The sequence below is a fragment of the Notamacropus eugenii genome, chromosome 7 (genome assembly GCF_028372415.1).
Source record: "Notamacropus eugenii isolate mMacEug1 chromosome 7, mMacEug1.pri_v2, whole genome shotgun sequence".
Lineage (NCBI taxonomy): Eukaryota > Metazoa > Chordata > Mammalia > Diprotodontia > Macropodidae > Notamacropus > Notamacropus eugenii.
In genome coordinates this window covers 81,342,134-81,361,903 of record NC_092878.1, presented here as the reverse complement: position 1 = coordinate 81,361,903, position 19,770 = coordinate 81,342,134, and the positions used below count along the sequence as shown (strand labels likewise).

The 19,770-nt window shown below is 37.5% G+C and overlaps 1 protein-coding gene across 4 annotated transcripts in view; it reads left to right on the top strand.

The window, feature by feature from the left end:
• The first annotated feature begins 17,231 nt into the window (after positions 1-17,231).
• The window catches only part of LOC140514131 (probable ATP-dependent RNA helicase DDX60), a 167,240-nt gene continuing 164,701 nt past the window's right edge, over positions 17,232-19,770 (top strand). For all 4 annotated transcript variants that reach the window (XR_011970448.1, XM_072624208.1, XM_072624207.1 and 1 more), the window contains exon 1: positions 17,232-17,432. The gene's annotated coding sequence lies outside the window, so the exon portion shown is untranslated. The remainder of the gene's footprint in view (positions 17,433-19,770) is intronic.

The window sequence follows — 19,770 nt, the reverse complement described above, 5'->3', positions numbered from 1 at the left end:
CAAAGTCTGTTGGTGGTCATAGAACCTGGAGGCGATAACAAAGTCTGTTGGTGGTCATAGAACCTGAGTCTAGTGAGCAGCCCATTGAGGAGATTCTGCAACAGCAGAGATTTAGGACACACATAATGGCTGCTTGACTAATCCCAGCAAGGATCAAGTCTAGCTGATCTTGGAAATGACCCATCTATCAGCAACATCACATTCAGAAAACAGACTTAGTGGGGATTTTACAAAAGGAAAAACAAAAGACACTGCCTCACAAAGGTACTTTAGTTCCTATGAGTTTCAAGTTTGAGTTCACTCTCCCCAGGAGAATATTTACTTCTCAGTATTTTTTTTTCAAGGGGGGAGGGTGAAGGGAACAAATATTTATTAAGCACTTACTATGTGCCAGGCACTGTGCTAAGTGCTCTACAAATATTATCTTATTTGATTAAGCTCTTTATGGTGCACACCTTTTTTAGATGGAATCAAGGGAACAACTTCAGTGAACCAATGGTGCTTTAAAATAGATAAACCATAGGTATAATAGTTAAGTTCTGAGGTAGTATCAAGATGGGAGAATACACTGACTGAGGAAGCCTATTCTAGCAATTGTGGTTAGTGGAAAAAATGCTACTTACAGTTTAGTCTTTGGGGATGCATAAGTCCTCTCCTTGTTTCTGTTTTATGATTATAAATAAAGATTATATGTAGACAATGATTTTCAATCTCCAAGTGTCATATGTTATTTGTTGTTGTTATTATTGCTTGTAACAACATCTCTAAAGTATTGAGAATTCAACCAAAATCCGCTGCCTAATGAGCAGTAACTCAGGGAGGGATCTAGTGGGGGGAAAAGAGATGGTTTGGCCAACTGATGGTGTATCAGACCTGAGACTCCTGCACATATATGTTAATCAGTTCATAAATGCCACCCATCCCTCTTCACTGTCCTCATAAGGTTGTGGAAAGACCCTTGGATATGGAGTCAAAAGAGGAATGGGTTTGAATTCTGCCTCTTTCCTTTACTAGCTGTGTGACCATGGGCCAGTTTTTAATTTTAATGAACTTCAGTTTCCCTCATTTGTAGAATGGAAATGATAATAGCATCTATCCCACAGGGGTACTATAAGGATCGTCTGATGTTTGTAAATATTTGTAAAATTATTTGCAAGCTTTAAAGAACTATAAAGACCTTTAAAGAGCCACACCTCTTATACTAGAACCAATAATATTCCAACAGTTTCTTCATATTAACAGTTATCCAGTAGAGAGAAATAACTCTTAGTAAAGAAATTTATTGCAATGGCATAGTAAAAACAGCTACAAACTGCAACAACTGCTTGTTAGTTATTATTATTGAAAAGCATTTACAGTTTAATTAATCTTAGTCATTATTTGACCATAGATATCTTCATTTCTGGTCTTTTTTTTTCTAGGTAAGGCCTCTGTGGTAAACCAATTAACCTTTGTAGGAATGCATGTCATTTTAATATCTCGAGCCATTAGGAGTTAATTACTCTTAACGTCATTGATTTGGCATCAAAAAACTGGTACACTAATCATCCTGTAACTCAAATAACGTAATGTGCTACTATGCAAAAGAGTTAAGCAAATTAACTTGATTTTCAAGTAAAAGTGACACTGATATTCATTCAAAGTTAAATCAATAATTATTTTGTACTTCTAGTCAACTAGTTTTTAACTTTGACCTGCATCTTGCCATCATCTGAACAAAAAAAAAAACATTCTCTTGCGAGTAGAGGGATTGGTGTGAAACAACTGTAGACAGCTGTCTAATAATTCCATAAACTGCCAGCTAAACAAAGAGTATTGAGAAAGGATGTGACATTCCCTCCTTGGAAAAGCAAAGAGGAAGGAAGAATATGCCAAAGAAAAAAATCAGCTGTCCGATCAAAGTAGAGTTTAGTAATTTAAAAAATGTTAGCTATTGTAAGACAGTTGGTGTGCCCAGTCAAAAATGCTAAAGACTGCCAATCATTTACTTCTATTCAGCAAGTGATCAGCTTGGGACTATTTTTGGAAAGAGTTTCCACAGAGTTGGAGTGTCTTCAGCCCCCATGATTTCCCCTGATTGACTGATAAACAGGTGCTGAAAAAGGTTGTGACAGAAATATCACAGACCCAGCTTCTTCCTTGGAATTCTGTCACCAGTATCTGCAGCTTTGTTTGGCTGCATTGTGTCTGGAGCAAGTGGTTCTGGGGTTTTCTTTGAATTTGTAGGAGAAAAGAAAAATTGGATCATTTGTGACATTTAATTTCTCTTCTGTGGAAATAACTTGTGTGTTTACACACATCAGTTACATCAGTAACTGAATTAGGATTTCTAAATTTCTAAATTTAGGATTTATAAAATTGCATAATTTATAAGTGTAAAGTGATGGGTTATATGAAGACAGAAAAATATAATGTACGAAAAGGTGTCTTATTTTTATTTTTTTATTTTTATTTATTTTATTTTATTTTTAAAATTAATTCATTTAACTTTTAACATTCATTTTCACAAAATTTTGTGTTCCAAATTTTCTCCCCATTTGTCCCCTCCCCCTGCCCCCAAACACCGAGCATTCTAATTGCCCCTATCACCAATCTGCCCTCTCTTCTATCATCCCTCCCTTCCCTTGTCCCCATCTTCTCTTTTGTCCTGTAGGGCCAGATAACTTTCTATACCCCATTACCTGTATTTCTTATTTCCTAGTAGCGAAAATAGTACTCGACAGTTGATCCTAAAACTTTGAGTTCCAACTTCTCTTCATCCCTCCCTCCCCACCCATTCCTTTTGGAAGGCAAGCAATTCAATATAGGCCATATCTGTGTAGTTTTGCAAATGACTTCCATAATAGTCATGTTGTGTAAGACTAACTATATTTCCCTCCATCCTATCCTGCCCCCCCTTGCTTCTATTCTCTCTTTTGATCCTGTTCCTCCCCAAGAGTGTTGATTTCTAATTGCTCCCTCCTCCCACTGCCCTCCCTTCCATCATCCCCCCTACGCTGCTTATCCCCTTCTCCCCCACTTTCCTGTTTTGTAAGGTAGGTTTTCATACCAAAATGAGTGTGCATTTTATTCCTTCCTTTAGTCGAATGTGATGAGAGTAAACTTCATGTTTTTCTCTCACCTCCCTTCTTTTTCCCTCCACTAAAAAGTCTTTTACCTGCCTCTTTTATGAGAGATAATTTTCCCCATTCCATTTCTCCCTTTCTCCTCCCAATATATTTCTTTCTCACCACTTAATTTCATTTTTTAAAAGCATGATCCCATCCTATTCAGTTTACTCTATGTTCTCTGTCTCCGTGTGTGTGTGCGTGCGTGCATGTGTGTGTGTGTGTGTGTGTGTGTGTGTGTGTGTGTACTCCCACCAATTACCCAGATACTGAAAAGTTTCAAGAGTTACAAATATTGTCTTTCCATGTAGGAATGTAAACTGTTCAACTTTAGTAAGTCCCTTATGACTTCTCTTTGCTGTTTACCTTTTCATGCTTCTCTTCATTCTTGTGTTTGAAAGTCAAATTTTCTTTTCAGCTCTGCTCTTTTCATCAAGAATGCTTGAAAGTCCTCTATTTCATTTAAAGACTATTTTTTCCCCTGAAGTATTATACTCAGTTTTGCTGGGTAGGTGATTCTTGGTTTTAGTCCTAGTTCCTTTGACTTCTGGAATATCCTATTCCAAGCCCTTCTATGCCTTAATGTAGAAGCTGCTAGATCTTGTGTTATCCTGATTGTATTTCCACAATACTTGAATTGTTTCTTTCTAGCTGCTTGCAATATTTTCTCCTTGACCAGGGAACTCTGGAATTTGGCTATGATGTTCCTAAGAGTTTCTCTTTTTGGACATCTTTCAGGAAGTGATTGGTGGATTCCTTGAATACTTATTTTACCCTCTGGTTCTAGAATCTCAGGGCAGTTTTCCTTGATAATTTCATGAAAGATGATGTCTAGGCTCTTTTTTTGATCATGGCTTTCAGGTAGTCCCATAATTTTTAAATTGTCTCTCCTGGATCTATTCTCCAGGTCAGTTGTTTTTCCAATGAGGTATTTCACATTATGTTCCATTTTTTCATTCTTTTGGTTTTGTTTTGTGATTTCTTGGTTTCTCACAAAGTCATTAGCCTCCATCTGTTCCATTCTAATTTTGAAAGAACTATTTTCTTCAGTGAGCTTTTGAACCTCCTTTTCCATTTGGCTAATTCTGCTTTTGAAAGCATTCTTCTCCTCATTGGCTTTTTGAACCTCTTTTGCCAATTGAGTTAGCCTATTTTTCAAGATGTTATTTTCTTCAGCATTTTTTTGGGTCTCCTTTAGCAAGGTGTTGACCTGCTTCTCATACTTTTCTTTCATCTCTCTCATTTGTCTTCCCAGTTTTTCCTCTAGCTCTCTTACTTGATTTTCAAAATCCTTTTTGAGCTCTTTCATGGCCTGAGCCCATGGTATATTTATTTTGGATGTTTGGGATACAGAAGCCTTGACTTCTGTGTCTTTCCCTGATGGTAAGCATCGTTCTTCCACATCAGAAAGGAAGGGAGGAATTATCTGTTCACCAAGAAAGTAACCTTCTATAGTCTTATTTTTTTTCCCTTTTCTGGGCATTTTCCCAGCCAGCGACTTGCCTTCTGAATTTTCTTTCCACCCCCACCTCGCCTCCAGATCTGCCCAGCCAGTGCTTGGGGTCTGAAATTCAAATGCTTCTTCCCAGCCTCAGGGCTTTTGGCGGGGGCAGGGCTGCTATTCAGTGTGAGATTAAGTTCAGGTGCTCAGGTGGGGGCAGGGCTGCCACTCTGGCTTCAGTTCCCTCAGGGGGTTTATGCAGAGACCTTCAACAATGGATCCTAGCTCCTGCCTTCTTGGGGAGCCCCTGTCCGCTGCCACCCCTGCTGCTGCCTCCTGAGGGGGCCTGAGTTATGGGGACACCCCACTCCCCTCTCAACCAGCCAAAGAGACCCTCTCACCAACCCTTGTCACCTGTAGGTGGAGGGACCTGCGTGGCTGCTGGAGATTCTGTCCCTGAAGCTTTCTTGGATCTGCTCCCCTTGGCGCTGCGTGGCCAAGACTGGGCTTGGCTCTGCTCCGGGTCCGGTGAGTGATGGACCTTTCGTGTTAGGTTTTCAGGGCTTTCTGGAACAGAAATCTTGTCCGCTCTGGTGTTCTGTGGCTTCTGCTGCTCCAGAATTTGTTGGGAGTTCTTCTTTACAGATATTTTATGGGCTGTGGGTTCGGAGCTAGCATATGTTTGTCTTTCTACTCTGCTATCTTGGCTCCTCCAAGGTGTCTCATTTTTAAAGGAGAAGTTGCCACTCTTGGCAACTTTTCTCAATATATGAGATTAATTTCACATTGAGATATGGTAAAACTGGAGAAACAAGTCATATTGTAATTCCTTAGAGAAGCAAAACATTGAAGATTTTTGGAACAATTCTATGTCAGAATAAGAAAACACTTTCTAGATCACCATATATTTGAGGAATATTATTACTTTATCATACTCTGAAAGATTTTATTCCTTTAAAAACTTGAAGAAGAAGTAAATTACATTTTAATATATTACATGTTCACATTTTCAAATAAAGGTTTTGATCAAAATAAATAGGAGCAAATGTCTCTATTTCTTTGCAAAACCATGCACAGAAAAAATACCTTGGAATATATTTGACTTTGACCCTACTCACCCTGTTTCAGGACAAAGCTTTTATTGCTCACATCTGCTATTAGGCTGATAAAAGAACATTTCACCTAGTACTCCATAGAATTTTCTTGGCAGAAGCACTATAGCGGATTGTTGAATGAGAGGTCATTGAAGCTTCCTTTGGCTTAGAGAAGTAACTCCAGCTTTCTGGAACTCAGTTTCATCATATATGCAATGGGAAAGTTTAACTGTAATTGCTAAGTACTCTTTAAGCTCTAAGTCAACAGCAACCCAACAAACATTTATTAAGAACTTACTGTGTACCAGACTTGTGCTTTAGGAAGATGAATTTGATAGCTTACTGAGAAAGACTTGAGGCAGGGACACCAACCAGAAGGCATTGTAATAGTCCAGGTATGAAGTGATGATAACTTACATGAAAGTGGTGGCTGTGTCAGAAGAAAGAAGGGGAATGTATGAGAGATGTTATAAAGGTAGAATTGGTAGGATTTGGCATCAAATTGGATATGAGGGGTGAGAGAGAGTGAAGACTTGAGCATGACATGTGAGTTGTGAATCTGGGTAACTGTAGGATGGTGTTGCACTTGACAGTAATAGGAGAAGTTAGGAGGAGAGGAGAGATGACTTTTTTTTTCCGTGATAATGATTTCAGTTTTGGACATGTTAAGTTCAAGATTTCTATGTGTCATCCAATTCAAGATGTTCAACTGGGAGTTAGTGATGTATGACTGGAGGTCTGGAGAAAAGTTAGGGCTAGATAAATAGATCTTAGAATCATATGTATAGGTGATAATAATGGAATCCATGGTAGCTGATAAGATTGCAAAGAAAAGTAGTACAGAGGGATAAAAGGAAAGGATCCAACACAAGCCGTGAGAAACATCTGAGGTTATTGGAAGTGATTTGTATGAGGAAAAGCTCTGGTGGTGCAAAAACAAAAGACACCAATAATATTTTTTGTTTAAAAGAAAAGATATTTGGAATCATTAGGCACTAGCTGGGACAGTGGATAGAACACCAAGCCTGGAGTCATGAAGATTCATCTTCTTAAGTTTAGATATGGTCTTAGATACTTACCAGCTGTATGACCCTGGGCAAGTCACTTAACTTCTGTCTGCCTCTGTCTCTTCAACAGTAAAATGAGGATAACAGCACCTATCTCCAGGGTTGTTGTGAGGATCAAATCAAATGAGCTAATAAGTATAAAACACTTAACTCAGTGCCAGTAGTACACACTTAATAAATGTTTATTATGTTTCTCCCTCTGCTATTGGAGTACCTGGGGCAGCTAGGTGGTATAGTGGATAGAACACCAGTGCAGGAGTCAGGAGGACCTGAGTTCAAATCTCACCTCAGACATTTGACATTCACTAGCTGTGTGATGTTGGGCAAGTCACTTAACCCCAGTTGCCTCACCCTGGGTCATCTCCAGTCATCCTGATGAATATCTGGTCACTGGATTCACATGGCTCTGGAGGAAAAGTGAAGCTGGTGACCTGCACAGCTCTCCCTCCCTCAAAACAAAGTCAAGTGCAAGTCATGTCATTATTTCTCTGATGGCATGGTCTTCTTTGGCAACGACACACATTAGAGTACCTAATATAGGTTATGTTTTTCTGAGCTACTGGATACTACTCTTACTGACAACTAATTTGGATATTTGTTATACTTTGTTATGCATGGAAAATTGTGCTATACCTTTGTAGCCATGCCTTTAATGCTGAAAACTCTAATCTACGGTTGTTTCTGGATGCAACCAATATGGAATATACAGAGTAGGAGATGCATGTTTGGAGTCTTTTATATGTATAGACTATTCAAATATTCATTTAAGTAAATTATTGTTATTGGATTAAGAGCAATGTAGTTTTGTTTTATATTTTAATTCATAACATCATGGATCTCTACTTCTCTAGGGTTTGCTTAGTGGATTGCAGAGTTTTCTCTGTCATTGGCTCAAACCTCAACCAATTGTATTCTCCAAATTTTGGAAGTCCAAGCACCCCAGTTCCATTTAACTGATTAGCTCTTAGAGGGGAATATTTATTTCAAAAGTATGGTAAGAACAAATATACAAATATTTCCCAGCAATACCTAGTGACCATTATCCCCCCATACTACTTCAGTCTCTGGGGAAAGGAATTATTTTAACAGTTTATCTCAGTTCCTAATTAGTAACACTGAATTCCAAGCCTAACCCTCTTTGCCCCCACTTCCTCCCATCATGGGCTTGTCTCCTAGGATTCTAAATTTTGAATAATTTCCCTGTCTAGCTGGTTGCAATGTCCATCCCAGAATCCTGGGATCTAACATGTACATTCCTTCAGCTTCCTAGTCAGGGACTCTACTGCCTACACCCATAACTGAAAATAACAAGTAATAGAAAATCAAAATCACAAGACCACTTTTTAAGCTGTGGGTTCTAAGTGAAGGGGAAAATAGTTTTGAGGATCTGTGAGTTTTTGGTGTTTCCGAAGTGGTATGATCCTGGGAGAGGTGTGGTCACTACTCTCTCACTCTGCACTCTGATCTTTACCCAGGAAGGTCCCATGGGTCTCTGTAACCACAAGCACTACAGTTCTTCTTTGCTTTGTACTGTGACCAGGACCCCTGCTTGCCTATGACCACCAATGCTCCTCTGTGCCCTGGAACTGTGACCCAGAGCTTCCTATGGGCAATAGAGTTGCCAATCAGCAAAAGGTCTTTGGTAATCTCTGACAAGTTCTCTAGTTCCCTTATGGTCTCTGTGATGAGAGCTCCCAAGTTTCTGCTTGCTCCTTCAGCTGCTGTGGCTGCTACTACCTTCCCCTACCACCAGGTACAGGACTCTACCACTCCCATGTCATAGATTCTCCAGCCAAACCCACAAGTTTTTTAGGCTGGAAAAATGCTTCACCCAGACCTCTTGTTGGCACTGCCACTCCAAAATTTGGTTTGGGGTGTTAATTTTAAAGTTCTGTGGATATCAGAATGTTGGAAGAGTTCAGGGGGTGGATGCCCCTAATATATTATCTTGGTTCTGTCTTCATACACATTTCATTGCTTTCTTGCATTTCATTTTTAATTCTGTGGTTTTTAAGAATGTAGGCAAAGTGCCTACAAATGAGCAAAAGAAAGAAAGGGAAGGAAGAGGAGAAAAAAGGGAGGAAGGAAGAAAGAAAAGGAAAGAAAAAAGAGAAAGAAAGAAAGAAGGAAAGAAAAGAAAACCATTTATTATCGAGGTCAGACTTACACAAATGGATTTTTGGTCAAACATATTCTCTTTTATATTTCATTGTATTTTTATTTATTTGGTTAAATATTTTCCAATTACTTTTTTTTGAAAATTTTAATATTTTTTCAAATTATGTGTAAAAATGATTTTAACATTAATTTTAAAAACAATTTGAGTTCTCCCTTCCTCCCAAAATCCCCCCTTGAGAAGGTAAAGACTTTGATATAGATTATATGTATACAGTCATGTAAAACATAGTTCCATATTAGCCATGTTAGAAAAGAAAATGCAGATTAAAAAAACAAAACAAGAAAAATGAAGTAAAAAAGTATGTTTCAATCTGCATCCAGACTCCATCAGTTCATTCTCTGGAGGTGGATAACATTTTTCCATTCTAAGTACTTTGGCATTGTTTTGGATCATTGTATTACTGAGAATAACTAAGTCATTCACACCTGGTCATCCTGCAATATTCCTGTTCTGTATATACTATTCTTCTGGTTTTCCTCACTTCACTTTGCATCAGTTCATGCAAATCTTTTCAGGATTTTCTGAAAGCACCCTACCATTTCTTACAGCACAACAGAATTCCATAACAGTTATATACCACAACTTGTTCAGTCATTCCCCAATAGATGAGCATCCCTTCAGTTTTCAATTTTTTGCTAAAACAAAAAGAACTGCTATAAATATTTTTGTAGATATAGGTCCTTCTCTGCCCCCCCCCTTTTAAAATGTCTTTGGATCAAAGCCAAGTGGGGGCATTGCTAGGTCAAAGTGTATGCATTGTTTTATAGCCCTTTAGGTATAGTTCTAAATTGTTCTTCAGAATAGTTTGATTAGTTCACAGATCCACCTACAGTGCATTAGTGTTCCAATTTTCCAATCCACTTCAAAGTTTATTAGTTTCCTTTTCTGTCATATTAGCCAATTTGCTAGGGGTGAGGTGGTACCTAAGAGTTATCTTAATGTGCAATTCTCTAATCAATAGTGATTTAAAGCATTTTAAAATATATGACTATAGACAGATTTGATTTCTCTTTCTGAAAAATGCCTGTTTATATCCTTTGATCATTTATCAATTTGGGAAGGACTTGTATTCTTACAAATTTGATTCAATTCTCTATATATTTGAGAAACAAGGTCTTTGCCAGAGAAACTTGTGGTAATTTCCCCCTGGTTTTCTGCTTTCCTTCTAATATTGGCCACATTGGTTTGTTTGTACAAAACCTTTTAAATTTAATGTAATAACATTATACAACTTACATAATGATCTCTATCCCCTCTTTGGTCATAAAATTTTTCCTTATCCAGAGATCTGAAATGTAAGATACTCCATGATCCGTTAATTCATGATATCACCCTTTATGTCTAAATCATATATGCATTTTGAGCTTATGTTGGCATATGGTGTGAATGTTGGTACATATGTAGCTCTGCTAAAATACTTTCCAGTTTTCCAAGCAATTTTGTGAAATAGTGAGTTCTTGTTCCAAAAGTTTGGGTCTTTGGGTTTATCAAACAATAAATTACCATGGTCATTTACTACTGTGCATTGCATACCTGATCCATTCTGTTGACTACCACTATATTTGTTTTGATGGTTATTGCTTGAGATCTGGTTATAGTTTGAGATCTGGTATTGTCATTCTCTTTAAGGGACTTATTAAAGTTGAACTCTGTGTGTGTGTGTGTGTGTGTGTGTGTGTGTGTGTGTGTATAATCCCTCTAACCACCCAAATACTGAGAAAAGTTTCAAGAGTTACAAATATTTTCTTTCCATGTAGGAATGTAAACAGTTCAACTTTAGTAAGTCCCTTATGACTTCTCTTTGCTGTTTACCTTTTTATGCTTCTCTTCATTCTTGTGTTTGAAAGTCAGATTTTCTATTCAGCTCTGATCTTTTCATCAAGAATGCTTGAAAGTCCTCTATTTCATTGAATGATCATTTTCCCCCCTAAAGTATTATACTAAGTTTTGCTGGGTAGATGATTCTTTGTTTTAATCCCAGTTCTTTTGAATTCTGGAATATCATATTCCAAGTCCTTAGATCCCTTAATGTAGAAGCTCCTGGATCTTGTGTTATCTTGACTGTATTTCCATAATAATCAAATCATTACTTTCTGGCTGCTTGCAATATTTTCTCCATGACCTGGGAACTCTGGAGTTTGGCTACAATATTCCTAGGAGTTTTTCTTTTTGGATCTCTTTCAGGAGGTGATTGGTGGATTCTTTCAGTATTTATTTTACCCTTTGGTTCTAGAATATCAGTGCAGTTTTCCTTGATAATTTCATGAAAGATGATGTCTAGGCTCTTTTTTTTTATCATGGTTTTCAGGTAGTCTCATAATTTTTAAATTGTCTCCAGTTCAGTATTTTTCCAATGAGATATTTTACATTATTTTCTATTTTTTTCATTCTTTTGGTTTTGTGCTGTAATTTCTTAGTTTCTTGTAAAGTCATTAGCTTCCATGTGCTCCATTCTAATTTTTAAAGAACTATTTTCTTCAGTGAGCTTTTGAACCTCCTTTTCTATTTGACTAATTCTGATTTTTAAAGCATTTTTCTCCTCATTGGCTTTTTGGATCTCTTTTGCCATTTGAGTTATTCTATTTTAAAGGTGTTATTTTCTCCAGCATTTTTTGTGTCTCCTTTAGCAAACTGTTGACTTGCTTTTCATGATTTTCTTTCATCACTCTCATTTCTCTTCCCAATTTTACCTCCACTTCTTACTTGATTTTCTAAATCCTTTTTGAGCTCTTCTATGGCCTGAGACCATTGCAAATTTATTTTGGAGGTTTTGGATGCAGAAATCTTGACTTTTATGTCCTCCTCTGATGGTATACATTGTTCTTCCTCATCCAAAAGGATGTAAGAAAACACCTGTTCACCAAGAAAGTAACCTTCTATAGTTTTATTCCCCCCCCCCCTTTTTTTGGCATTTTCCCAGTCATTTACTTGACATTTGAGTCCTTTGTCAAGTGGAGGGTATACTCTAGGAATCTGCAATTCTCAGTTCCACCAAGATGGCACAATTAAGGCAGAGGAATTTACTCCTCTCCTGGCTTGTGCTGTGGTCTGGAAGCAACCATAAACTTTTCTGCCCAGTATCTGTGAGTAGAATTTCCACTGCAGAGCCTCCACCAACTCCACCATGTCAGCCATAACTCCTTCTCACCCCAGGACTACCACTCAAGGCTGAAATCCAGATCGGTGGCTCCATTCTCCCAGGGTCTTTAGGGCAAGGGCTCCAAAAATGGATGCTGCTGCCACCTGGGGCCAAGGCCAGACAGCTTTCCTTTCTCACCCAGGTGAAAGAGGTTTCTCACTGACCTTTGAAGCTCTCTGGCATTTGAGGATTGAGGAATCTGGGAACTGCAGCTGCTGCTGGCAAATTCTGCCCCCTTAGACCTGCTTCAGTCCTGTCCCTGCCACTTCACGTGGCCAAGGCTGGGCTGCCCTCTGCTCCAAAACTGTTGAGATAGATCTTTCCTGTCAGCCTTCTAGGCTGTCTTGGGCTGAAAATTTCTTTCACTCTGTCGTTCTGTGGCTTCTCCTGCTCTAGAATTTGTTTAGAGTCATTTTTTACAGGTATCTTATGGACTGTGGGGGGAGAGCTACAGCAGGTTGTCCTTCTACTCTGTCATCTTGGCTCCACCCCCTTATTTCATTATCTTAAAAGAATGCATTTAATATGTCTACTCTTCTGCATTTGATTGTTAGGTTTTTATGTCTTAATAAATGGTCAGTTTTTGTGTAGGTGCCATGCATTTCTGAGAAAAAGGTAAATTTCTTTCTATTCGCATTCAGTTTTTCTAGAGGTCTATCATATTTAATTTTTCTAAATTTCTATTCACTTCTTTAAATTCTTTCTTTATTTCATGGTTAGGTTTACCTAGTTCTGAAAGTAGAAAGTTGAGGTCCCCCAATAGAAAAACATTCAAATATGATGGTTACATAGTTACATTAGAATTAACTTCTTCCACCTTAAAGAGGTGGAGGGCTTGGAATTTCATATTCACGAAAGCAACATAGCTATGATTACAACCAAGAATAACCAACCCAGCAAAAATGAGCTTAATTCTCTAGTAGGGAAAGTGGATATTTAATTATATAGAAAAGTTTTGATCATTCCTGTTGAAAAGACCAGACGTGAACAGAAAATCTGACATTCAAACAGAAGACCCAAGAAAAACAAAAAGAGAAATCGCAAGAGATACTATACAGTTTAACTATTTACGTTCTTATATGGGAGATAATATATGTAATTCCAAAGAACTTTACCATAATTAGGGCAGTTTGAAGGAGTCTCTATAGGCAGAATGCATGGGTATAAGTTGATTATGTTGTGATGATTTTAAAAAATGAAATGAGAAAGAGGGATGCACTGGAATAAGGTAGACGGGAGAGGCAAAAATGGAGGAAATTATTGCACGTAAAAGAGGTAGTAAGGAAGAGGTTTTATAGTGGAAGGGAAAATGGTTGGTGATGGTGGTGATGGGCAATTCTAGAACCTCACTGTCACTGGAATTGGTTTAAAGAGAAAAGAATATACTCATACATACATACATACACATACTATACACACACACACACACACACACACACACACACACACTGATTTGGGTAGAGGAAACTATCTTATCCAACAGGGAAATAGAAGGGTAAGGCAATAAGAGAAAAGTAAGGGATGATAAAAGGGAGGCAGATAAAGGGAGGCAATGGTCAGAAGCAAAGAAGATTTTTGAGGAATGACAGGATAAAGTGAGAGAGAAGAGAGAGAGAGAGAGAGAGAGAGAGAGAGAGAGAGAGAGAGAGAGAGAGAGAGAGAAGGCTAAACCTAGATGGAGGGAAATACATAGTAATCATAGCTGTGAATATGAATGGGATGAGCTCACCCATAAAATGGAAGCAACTAGAAGAATGGATTAGAACTGCAATCCAACAATATGCTGTTTACAAAAGACACTAAAAACAGAAAGACATACAGGTAGAGTTAAAATAGGTATATGAAATAGAATCTATTATTTTTCAACTGAAGCAAAAAAGGTGAAAGTTAGAAAAAGAAAAAAGGCAGGGGTAGCAACTGTGATCTCAGAAAAAGCAAAAACAAAAATAGCCCTCATTAAAAGAGATAACAAGGGAAACTACAGCACAATTTCCAAATAAAGGCCTCTTTTGTAAAATGTATAGGGAACTGAGTCAATTTTTTATAAAAACAAGAACCTTTCCCCCACTGATAATTTATCAAAGAATATAAACAGGCAGTTTTCAGGAGAAGAAATCAAGACTCTTCATAGTCATATTAAAAAAAATGCTCTAAGTCACTATTGATTAAAGAAAGACAAATTAAAACAAGTCTGAGGAACTACCTCACAGCTACCAGAATTGACAAATATCAGAAGTGATAAGAGAAAACAGGCATAGTTATTATAATATATATATATATATATATATACAATAAAATAATATATTAATGTACTGTTGTTGGAATTGTTAACTTGTCCAACCATTCTGAAGAACAATACTAAACTTTGCCCAAAGGGCTATAAAACTGTCCATACCCTTTAACCTAGCAATATTCCTGTTAGGTCTGTACCTGAAAGAGATCAAAGAAAAAAGAAAAGGATCTATATGTACAAATATTTATATACAAATATATACAAAGATTTGTATGCAAATATATATATCTCTTTGTGGTGGCAAAGAATTGGAAATTCAGGGACTGCCCATCAATTGGAGAATGGTCAAACAAGCTTTGACTGTGATGTAATACTATTGTGCTATAAGAAATTATGAGGGAAATAGTTTAAGAAAATCATGGGAAGACCTATATAAACTGAACAGCAGCATTGTAATGATTATCAACTGTGAAAGACAGTTACTCTGATCAATACAATGATCCAAGACAATTCCTAAGGACTCATGCTGAAAAACTCTCTCCACTTCTAGAGAGAGAACTGATAAATTCTAAATGCAAACTTAAGTACATATTTTTAAATTTTTGAATTTTTTCTTGCTTTTTTGTGACATGGTTAATGAGGAAATCTTTTGAGTGATTTCACATGTGAAATTGTTATCAAATTGTTTGCCTCCTCAACAGGTGTGGGTGGTGCTGGAGAGAGAGAATTTGGAATTGAAAATTAAAAAAAAATAATCAATTTGAAAAATGAAAGAAATAAAGAAAACAAAATAAGGATACTTCCCTGGGGGTTCATTATTTCAATATAATTGAATCATTTACTGCAATACAATTGGTTTCCTTTGTCATCCTATACATTTTATTTATTTAAAAATATCCTTCTGAGAAGGGCTCTGTGATCTTCACCATACTGCCAAAGTGGTCCATGACACAAAAAGATTAATTATCCCTACCTTAAAGGGATTGTACCTGACAGTATATAAGCTTGGTAGTTCTTTTCAAAAGAGAGGTATGCCATGATAAGAGAAGGGATTACTGAGGACAGTCTGTGTGCTCTATTAGTATGCTCTATAAATGAACTTCTGGAAAGACTTGGAGAAGAGACAAAAAAGGATGGGTAGGCATGGATGTGTTGTGATCTGCATTGCTAGAGGCCATACCTGTTGGTGAGATTACAGAACCACTGATATATTAATTTAATTCCATCCACATGGAAATAAAGGGAGATGATTCCAGGGGAAGGAATATACTTGTCCTATTTTCTCCAGACAACAAAACTAGAACCAGTGAGTGGAAGTTACAGGTAGGCAAATTCTAGTTGGTATGGTTTGTCCTTTGGCTCAAAGAGGACCAAAATGATATCCTGTATGTTGCAGTCGATGTACAGTGTGTCCAGCTGTGGCCGAGCCTACCAATATAAGCTCAGAAGGCTCTACTTCAGCCACACATAGTCTGTATGACTATTTGGGAGGGAGGTGTCTCTAAATTTGCATATCTCACATTTCTTTTGAGCTTCTGCGATTCTGCTTTGCTCATAAAGTACAGTACCTACTTTGATGTGGGCATGCCATACTGAGAGAATCTGTGCCAGTGTTTTACATGTCTCATAATCAATGTCAAAGTTCTTCAGAGAGACTTTGAGAGTATCCTTCTTCTATTGCTTCTTCTGGGCACCATGTGAGTGCCTGCCTTGTGTAAATTCTTGGTAAAATAGGTTTTTAAGCATGAGTACATTTGGCATTCAAATGATGTTGCCAGCCTATCAGGGTTGTGCTCTCTATGGTAGAGTTTGAATGACTGACAGTTTAGCTCAAGAAAGGACCTCAATGTCTGGTACCTTATCTTGGTAGATGATCTTCAGAATCTTCCTAAGACAATTCAGATGGAAGTGGTTCCATTTTCTGGCATGGTCCAGTTAGACTGTCCAGGTTTCATAGGCATGACAACAATGAGGTCAGCACAGTGGCTCTATAGACCTTCAGTTTGGTAGGTAGCCCAGTATCTCTTCTCTCCATACACTCTTTTGGAACCTCCCAAATGCTGAGCTACCTCTGGCAATGCATCTGTCAACCTTATGTGTATATCCCTGGAAAGTATATTGACAAGATGAGTAAATTTATTCACAGTATTCAAAATTTCTATATTAGCTGTAACTGATAGTTTTACATATGGATGGTGTGGTGCTGGAGGGTGAAGAACTTCTGATTTCTTGGCGTTAATTATTAGGCCAAATTAGCACAAGTGGCAGAGAATCAATCCACACTTTGTTACATCTCAGCCTCAGTGGCTGTACAATCATCTGAAAACAAAAAGTCATGCCCTAACTCTCCCTCCACTTTAGTCTTGGCTTATAACCTTTTCAAGTTAATAATTTACTGTCAGTTTGGTAGTTGAACTTAAAGTTATCTTCATCCTCCTTGAAGGCTTCTGACAACATTGTGGAAAACATCATGTTAAAAAGCATGGGAACAAGCACACAGTCCTACTGCACTCCACTGGTGAATGGGAAAGCATGAGAGCATTGTCCATTATCCAGAACTTGTGTAAGCATGCCATCGTGAAACTGGTATACAATGCAATGAATTTCTCTGAGCAACCAAATTTTGCTATGATCTTCCAAAGGACCCCATGACTGACAGTATCAAAAGCCTTGGTTAGATTGATGAATGTTGTGTGTGGATCTCTGTTCTGCTCATGGCATTTCTCCTAGTGTTGTCAAGGAGAAAGCACTATGCTGACCATTTACTGGCCCTTTCTGAAGAGGATGATCTATAGGATTAAAGGTCGAAAGTGATCTTGAAGGTTGAAGATTGAGAAAAGGTCTTTGGATTTGTCAATTGGATCACTTGCATTATATGGCTCATTGCCTAGGTCAGCTGTTTCTAGAGAAATGAAACCTACTCAGCAATAGAAACTAAAGTGATCTCATGTGACAAATGCTGGATGGCAGCTATCACCTACCCAGCCTTAACCTCTGTCTTAGTCATAGCCCCCTAAAATATTAGAGATAGAATTTGAACTCAGGTATCTCCAGACTCTCATTCAGGACCAGTTCTTTTACTGTTGAAAGATTAAAGAAGAAAGAAGAAATTATGGGATGGTATCAAAGAGAGTTACTTGCATTTGAGATTTTGGATGATGTTTGGTGGAAGGTAAGTGTTGAAAGTATGTGATGGGGTTGAGATTTAGACTTGGATGTGTAGGAGAGAAGAATAGAGTTGTTGAAAGCAGTTTGGGAAATAGCACAGGGCACAATAATAACAATATTGTTATTTGACAATATTACTAGTATTAATATTAATAATATTTATTTATTAAATCTTGAGAAAATGTTTTCTTCCTTTTTCCTTTCTCTTGCTCTTCTCTATTGATCAACTGAAGTTAATTTCCACTAATTCTATCTAAGATCACCTTCCTTCCTGCTCAGCTGGACTTACTGTCCTTGTCTACCTCTGTGTGTTCCCTGTTTTTGCTTCCTTTCCCTCCCTAGCCAAACAACACTTCTCATTTTTTTTTTTTTTTTTGGTTATCTCAACTTGGCTTCTGGACTCCCTATTCCCTAGTTTTGAGTTAAATATTTGCAGATACAACATTTGCAGAGTTATAAAGGGCAATAAAGAAAGCAACAAATAAGGAGTGATTTGACAGTGTGGGAGGACTGTTTTTCATAGATTTAGTCCTCCACAGCAAGGCAAGGACCTAAAACATTTCCAAAGCACTCATGATGCAAAATGCCATCCACTTCCAAAGAAAGAACTATGGAGTCAGAATGCAGAATGAATCAAACTATTTTCTCTTTTGTTATGTTTGGTTTTGTTTAGTTTTACTTATGCTTTCTTCCATTTGTTTTAATTCTTCTATGCAACATGACTAATGTGAAAATGTGCTTAATAAGAATGTATGTGTAGAGCCCACATAAGATGCATACCATCTTGTGGAGGGAGGGTGAGAGAATTTAAAACTTATGGAAGTGATTGTTGAAAATTGAAAGCAAATAAATAAATGCATTTGAAAAACAAGAAAAGGTGGTTTGATGGCAGAAGCTGTAAATGTTAATGAGTGTAGCACTAAGAAAATATGGTTGGGTTTATCTAATCCATTTACATTCTTTCCTAATGTGCTGTTGACTCACATGGTCCATGAATACTTACTTTTCTTCCCTGTCACCTACAAACACACCAAGTGTACTCCACCCACAAAAAAATTCTCAAGATCCTAGCTATGCCCATCAGTTATGATTATATAGCTATTATATATTACATGACATCATATTACATTACATCATATTATGTTATGTTGTTATATCATATTATTATATAGCTATCACTATATAGCTCTCCTCTCCATCACAGCTAAGTCCCTTGAAAAATTCATCCATAATCAGTGCCTTTATTTTTTAAACTGTCTATGATCTGTTTTCTGATCTGTAGTTTAATCAAAACAGCTCTCTCCAAAATTGTCAAACCCAGTGCCCTCATTTCAATTTTCATCTTTCCTGACCTATTTGCAACATTTGACAATGTTGATCCACTTCTCTTTTTGGAGTTTTATAAATGCTTTGTCTGGCTTCTCTTCCTACTCCCTGACTACTCCTTTTTAGTCTCTTTTCTCCGATCTTTACTCATATTACACCCACTAATTCTTCATGTTCCTCCTGCCTCCAGGCTCTGACCTGGATTCTCTTCTCTTTCTGTATCTATTCTTTCACTAGGTAATCTCATTACCTCTCAAGGGTACAAATATCATCTCTCTGTGGATGATACCCATATCTATGTTTATCTCATCCTAGTGTCTCTTCTGAATGCTAATCCTGAATTATCAACTGCCTGCTGGAAACTATAATAATCTACAATGCAGCATGTCTCAAACAGAACTCATGATGTTTTCTTGCATACCTTCCATCTTCTGAGCTTTCCTATTACTGTTGAGAGTACCACCATCCCTCCAGTTCCCCAGGTTTGAAACTCAGTGTCACCCTTGACTCCTCTCTTTTGTTCGTCTCACATATCCAATTAGTTGCAAGATGCTGTAATAATTTTCTCTATAATATCTCATGTAAATCCCCTTTTGTCCACTCACGCAGTCATTACCTTTGTGAAGGTCCTCATTACCTCGTTTAGACTATTGTGATAGCCTTCTATTGGGTCTCCCTGCCTATTTGTCCTCCCACCCCAATATATTATTCACTCAGCTGCCAAGGAGATTGGCCTAAAGCATAGATCTTACAATGTCACATCTATCTCAATAAACTTCAGTAGATCCCCATGGACTCCAGGATGAAATATAAAGTCATTTGGCATTTAAAGCTCTTTTCAATAAGTCCCTTTGCAACCTTTCCAGACTTTATACATTCTACTTCCTTCCAGATACTCTAAGACCCAACTTTACTGGTTTACTTACTGTTCCTTTAATATAATGCTTCATTTTTCTTCTTTGTGCCTTTGCACTGGCTTCTCCTATACCTGAAATTCTCTCTCTCCCTTCCAATCA